Here is a 5,987-nt window from a genome sequence, read left to right as displayed (position 1 = left end):
TTTTATTTATTTCTGAGGGAGAGTGCAAGTGGGGGAGGGGCAGAGAGAGGGGGACAGAGGACCTGAAGCCGGCTCCCAGTTGACAGCAGCGATCGGGGCTCAAGCTCACGAAGCCAGGAGATCACCACCTGAGCCAAAGTCAGACACTCAATCGGCTGAGCCGCCCGGGCGCCCCTGGAGTGTGAGAAGTCCCTTAACTTGTCTGGTCTGCGACTTGGGCAACTGAGCTTCAGTTATTTTATCTCCATAATCACCCCAGGAGTTGGGCAGAGTACCCATTATCCCCGCTCTGCAGAGGAGGGCACCTGGGGCAGAGCCGGAGGTTTGATGCTTATCTAGACTCAAGTTGAGAGCACAGCCTGTTTCCCATGGGAGGCTCCTGATAACCAGCTCCTTAGAATTTCACCAGAAAGTCAACTGCGGCCTGGCTTTAAAGGGCAAGTACTCAATCTCTCTCTCTTTCACTCTCTGTCTCTCTCTCTCTCTCTCTCTCTCTCTTTCTCCTGGGACTCCCCTGCCCTGCCTGGAGCTCCATAATCAAAACCCAGCAAGCAGGGCAGTATCTGGAAAGCTGGGAAACTGAGCTGAGAGGCTGCTTGGGAGGAGACCCTGGATTATGTCCTGACCACCGGAGGCCTGGCGGCGTGAACCTAAACTAGCCACTGTCCTTCTCTGGGGCTCAGAATCTCCATCTGTAAGACAAGGGGGCTGCCCTGAGGTGTGGTCTGTCCTTGCACTTCCCGCAGGGCTGTCTCCATCTTCACAAGATGTTCTGGACCTGCGCCGTCACCTACGGAAGCCACTGGGCGTGTGCGGATATCAGGGACCCGAGTGCGGATATCGGGCACCCGAGTGCGGCTAGGCCAAACTGAGATGTGGGTTCTACATCTCAATACAGAGCACCGAATTTTGAAGACTTAGTGCAAAACATATTTATAGAATATTAATAATGTTATATCAATTGTGTATTGGCATATTTTGGAGATGTTAGGTAAATATTAACAATTATACCAATGTCTTTCCACTCTAATGTGAATACTAGGACATTTAGAATTATGTACGGTTTGAACTATAGGTTTATCAGACAGTTAAATGCCTTCAAGATCTGATGAAATTACTTTATAATTTAAAATCACAACCTCNTGTTTGCTTATTTATTTTGAGAGCGCGAGCGAGCTCAGGGGAGGGGTAGAGAGAGAGGGAGAGAGAATCTCAAGCAGGCTCTGAGCTGCCATCGCAGAGCCTAATGTGGGGCTTGACATGGGGCTCTAACCCACGAACCGTGAGATCATGACCTGAGCCGAAACCAAGAATTGGATACTCATCCAACTGACCCACAGCCACCCCCCCGATCTCTGTTATATCGATTGCTTATTGTCTGCTCCTCTTGCTAGAACATAAGCTTCCCTAAGGCAGAGTTTTGCTATTTTGCTTAGTGATGTAGTCCCAAGTGCTTAGAATAGTGCCAGGCACATGGTAGGTGCTCAATAAATGGTGAATGGATGAATGGCGACATAATAAATATGGGGGTTCCATTGTCGCCAAATCTTCCAATTTTTCTGGAAAGGCTCCAAATCCAGATTTTCATGTATAATCTCCAACTTTTTTTTTTTAAAGTTCATTTATTTATCTTAAGAGAAAGAGCATGTGGAGGAGGGGTAGATAGAGAGAGAGAGAGAGAGAGAGAGAGAGAATCCCAAGCAGGCTCTGCACCGTCAGCACAAAGCCCCATGTGGGGCTCGATCCCAAGAACCCTGAGATCATGACCTGAGCAGAAACCAAAGAACAGATGATCAACTGACCGAGCCACCCAGGCTCCCTAATCTCTAGCTTTTTAAATGTTAGAATTCTAATTATTTTAAAGCCATTGTGTGGGCCACAAGAAACATTTCTGCAGCATCCAGACCTCTCTGGTCTAGAGGATTCTGGAGGCTCATAGACACTAGGCTAGATGAGGAAGGGCCTGATGGAGTGCTGGGCCGGACCCTCAAATCTGGCCTGTCCCAGAAAACTTGCCCCTTGTGGGCCAACAGGCATCTGAGGGACTAGGGTGAGTGGTGGCTGAGGGACACCTCCCATTTCATGCAGCCCCTCACTTGTGTGTCTGTAGCCTGAAGATTCAGGGGTCACAGCATGGGTGGGGACCAAGAGAGGACTTTCCCTGTGACCCACACAACCCCTTCCTCTCTGCCAGGTCAACATTTGACCTCTCTGTCCCCTAGCTCACCCATAACAGGAATAGCTTTTATGAAGACAGATAGCGTAGGGCAGTGGGCTGGTGCAGGAAGGGCTGAGGCTGTGTTAGAACGGGCCGCAGGCTGTCAGTAGGGTCTGGATCGCCACAGCCTCTCTGTGTGATCTGAAGCCCCATCTTCTTTCTTGTCCTCAGCTTCCCCTTGTGAACAGTGAGGGCTTTGAACCAGCTCGCCATCTCCAAACCCATCACGTGGATGGCTGGGACTCCTGGTGGACTTACTGAATTAGAATTGGGGGGGTGGGGGGCGTCTTCCCATTAGGCCTCCCCCGGCCACCCATCTAAAATGGTACCTGCCCCCTTCCTACCTTGCTCTGTTGTGTTAATTTCCTCTTTGGTGCCTATAACCATCGGGTTCACTCAGTATATTTTACCCTGATTTTGCTTTTCATCCCCTCTCCCTCTCTCCTGGTATGTAAACCCCATGAAGGCAGAGATTTTTAACATATCACCTTTGGGGAGGAATAATTGACAGAAAACACAATTTAGCCATTTTAAGTGTGCACTTCAATGAATTGTGACAACTATACACAGCCTTTTGACCACCACAACAGTCAAGATATATAGATCATCACCCCCAAAAGTTCCCTTGTATCTCTTCTTTTTTTCTTTTTGTAAATTAAAAAAAAATTTAAAGTAATCTCTATACCTAATATGACATGGGGATCAAACTCATGACCCTGAGATCGAGAGTCACGTCCTCTACAGACTGGGCCAGCCAGGCGCCCCCCAACCTTGGGCCCCTTCTTAGGCCATTTCTCTCCTCCAGTCCTGGCCCCTAGCAACCACTGGTCTGCTTGTGCCATTCTAGTTTGGTCTTTCCTGGATGGGGTGCTTGGGTGGCTCAGTCGGTTAAACATCCAACTTCCACTCAGGTCATGATCTCACGGTTTGTGGGTGCCAGCCCCGCGTCGTCCTCTGTGCTGACAGCTCAGAGCCTGGAGCTTGCTTTGGATTCTGTGTGTGTCTCTCTCTCTGCCCCTCCCCCACTTGTGCTCCGTCTCTTTCTCTCTCAAAAATAAATAAACATTAAAAAATTTTTTTAAAAAGAATATCACACAAATGGAATCATTACAGTATGTGGTCTTTTGTGGTCTGGCTTTTTACACGAAGCTAATGCTTCCGAGCTTCCTCCAAGATGATATCTGTATTAATAGTTTGTTCCTTTTTATTGCTGGGTAGTATTCTGTCATGTGCGTACATGACAATCTGTTTATCCATTCCTCCTATTGGGCATTTTGATCATTTCACTCATAGTCAAAATAGTTTTTGACTGTTATGAATAAAGCCACTGTGAACAGTCTTGTTATGTCTTTGCTTGCATGTGTGGTTTCATTTCTCCTGCGGGTAAATATTTAGTAGGAGGATTGCCGTTTGGTAAATGCACCTTCAGATTGATTCCAAATTGAGGGCACAAGGACTGTCAGTCCCCTGAGCGTGAGCAGGGGAGAGGGACAGAGGGAGAGGAAGAGAGAGAATCTTAAGCAGGCTGCATGCTCAGTGTGGAGCCCGATGCCAGGCTTGATCCCGTGACCCTAAAATCAAGAGTCAGATACTCAACCGACTGAGCCACCCAGGCACCCCCCTGCATTTTTAATAAACTCCCCAGGGACAGCCACGTGGTTCTGTGCTGGCAGATCCAGACTCTGTGATCCTTTGGCTCTAATGGGCTGCTTCCCTTCTGCCTTTCATCTGTGGAGTCTGAAGTTTTACACCCAAACCTTAGCCCCTGAGGTGACCCAGGGTTGAGACTCTGATCGGTTGGTCCCACATCAGAGGAATCTTCAGCCCATGGTCATCTTCATTAGCTTAGCATTATGAGAGTTGATAATTATTATGGTAAGTACACCTATTACAATCTTGCCATCCTGGTCCTGCATCTTATGACTTTTTATGAGCCTGAGGTCTTCCTGTCCTTCTGGCATTAATGCAAGATGAAGTGCTCATTTGTCGAATTATTCCTTCATTCCTTTGAGGCACCATTACTTATTTTTTAAAGTTTATTTATTTATTTTGAGAGAGAGAGAGAAAGAAAACACGAGTGTGTGCGCAGGGGAGGGGCAGAGAGAGAGAATCCCAGGCAAGCTCAGCACTGTCAGTGCAGAGCCCCGTGTGGGGCTCAAACTCACAAACTGTGAGATCATGTCCAGAGCAGAAAGCCAATGCTTCACTAACAGAGCCATCCAGGTGCCCGCATTTATAGCATCTTTAAGTGAGTCTTTCCTGTGCTAGGAAAGGTCCAAGTGCTGAAGAGGCACTTGTGAAAAAGATAAAATCACTGTTTTGGGGGAACTTTCAGGGTGAAGAAAGGTAACAACCTAAAGGTAAACAAATAAGACAATTTCAAGTAGCATTAAGTTCTATGAAGAAAACACAACAGGGTAATGGTTGAAGGGAGCTTGAGATAGGGGAGCAAGGAAATCGTCTCTGGGGTGGAATATTTGAAGCAAGAAGGGATTGGCTCTAGGGCTACCCAATGTTGCTCTGGAGCCACCAGCCACATAAGGCTATTGAGCACTTGAACTGTGGCTGGTTTGTATTCAGATGTGCCGGAAGTGTAAAATACACACCAAATTGCACAAACTTACTGTACAAAATCCCTACCATATCTCATAATTCATTTTTCTGTTGGCTACAGATTGAGATGATCATATTTTGGACGTATTGAATGAAATGAAATACTTTATTATTTTCGCCTTTTCCTTTTTAAAAATGTACCAAGTAGTAAATTAGAAAAATTATGATGTGGCCTGTATGTGTGGCTTGCATAATATTTCTACTGGACAGCAGGAATTTGAGGGAGAAGCATCCTAAGTAGAGGGAATGGCAAATGCAAAAGTCCTGGGGCAGGAACTGAAGGCTGAGTGAGCCAGGGAAAGAGCGGCAGAAATAGGAATGGACCAAATCCAGTAGGATCTTGGTGTCGCCTCCGTAAGGAGATGGATTTTGTTTAAAAAATTGTTTTTTTTTTAAGAATTTTGTTTTATTTTTTAATGTTTTTTTTTTTTTTAAATTTATTTCACAGAGAGAGAGAGACAGTGAGCAGGGGAGGGTCAGAGAAAGAGAGGGAGACACAGAATCTGAAGCAGGCTCCAGGCCCTGAGCCGTCAGCACAGAGCCTGATGCGGGGCTCGAACCCACGAACTGTGAGATCATGACCTGAGCCGAAGTCAGACGCTTAACCAACTGAGCCACCCAGGCGCCCCTAAAAAATTGTTTTTCAATGTTTATTTATTTTTGAGAGGAAGAGAGACAGCGTGCGAGCAGGGAGGGACAGAGAGAGACAGAATCCAAAGCAGGCTCCAGGGGAACCCGTGAACTGCGAGATCATGATCGGAGCAGAAGTCCGATGCTTAACCAACTGAGCCACCCAGGCGCCGAAGGAGTTGGATTTTAATGGAAGTATAAGAGGGGAGCCGTTTTAAGCAAGGAAGTGGCTTGGTCTGAATCGCGTTTTAGCAGACCCCTGCGGCTGCTGAGTGGAGCACCCGCTGTGGGTGCGCCAGATGGAAGGCGGGGCGTTGTAGGAGGAAGAATCCTGCGTTCCGACACTGGCGGAGCCGGACGAATTTGCGGCCGCGCCCTCCTGGGGGACTCAGTTTCCTCCTCGTAAGATGGGGCTCACTGGGCGCTTCTCCCGCTCCAGCGGCGCGATCCCGCCGGCGGCCGCCCGGGCGCCAGGGGGCGCCTCCTCGATGACTCGGCGCTCGGCTGGCCAGGCGCCGGCGCGTAC

This window comes from Crocuta crocuta, unplaced genomic scaffold (assembly GCF_008692635.1).
Source record: "Crocuta crocuta isolate KB4526 unplaced genomic scaffold, BGI_CrCroc_1.0 scaffold13, whole genome shotgun sequence".
Classification (NCBI taxonomy): Eukaryota; Metazoa; Chordata; class Mammalia; order Carnivora; family Hyaenidae; genus Crocuta; species Crocuta crocuta.
Note: the sequence above shows the minus strand (reverse complement) of the source record.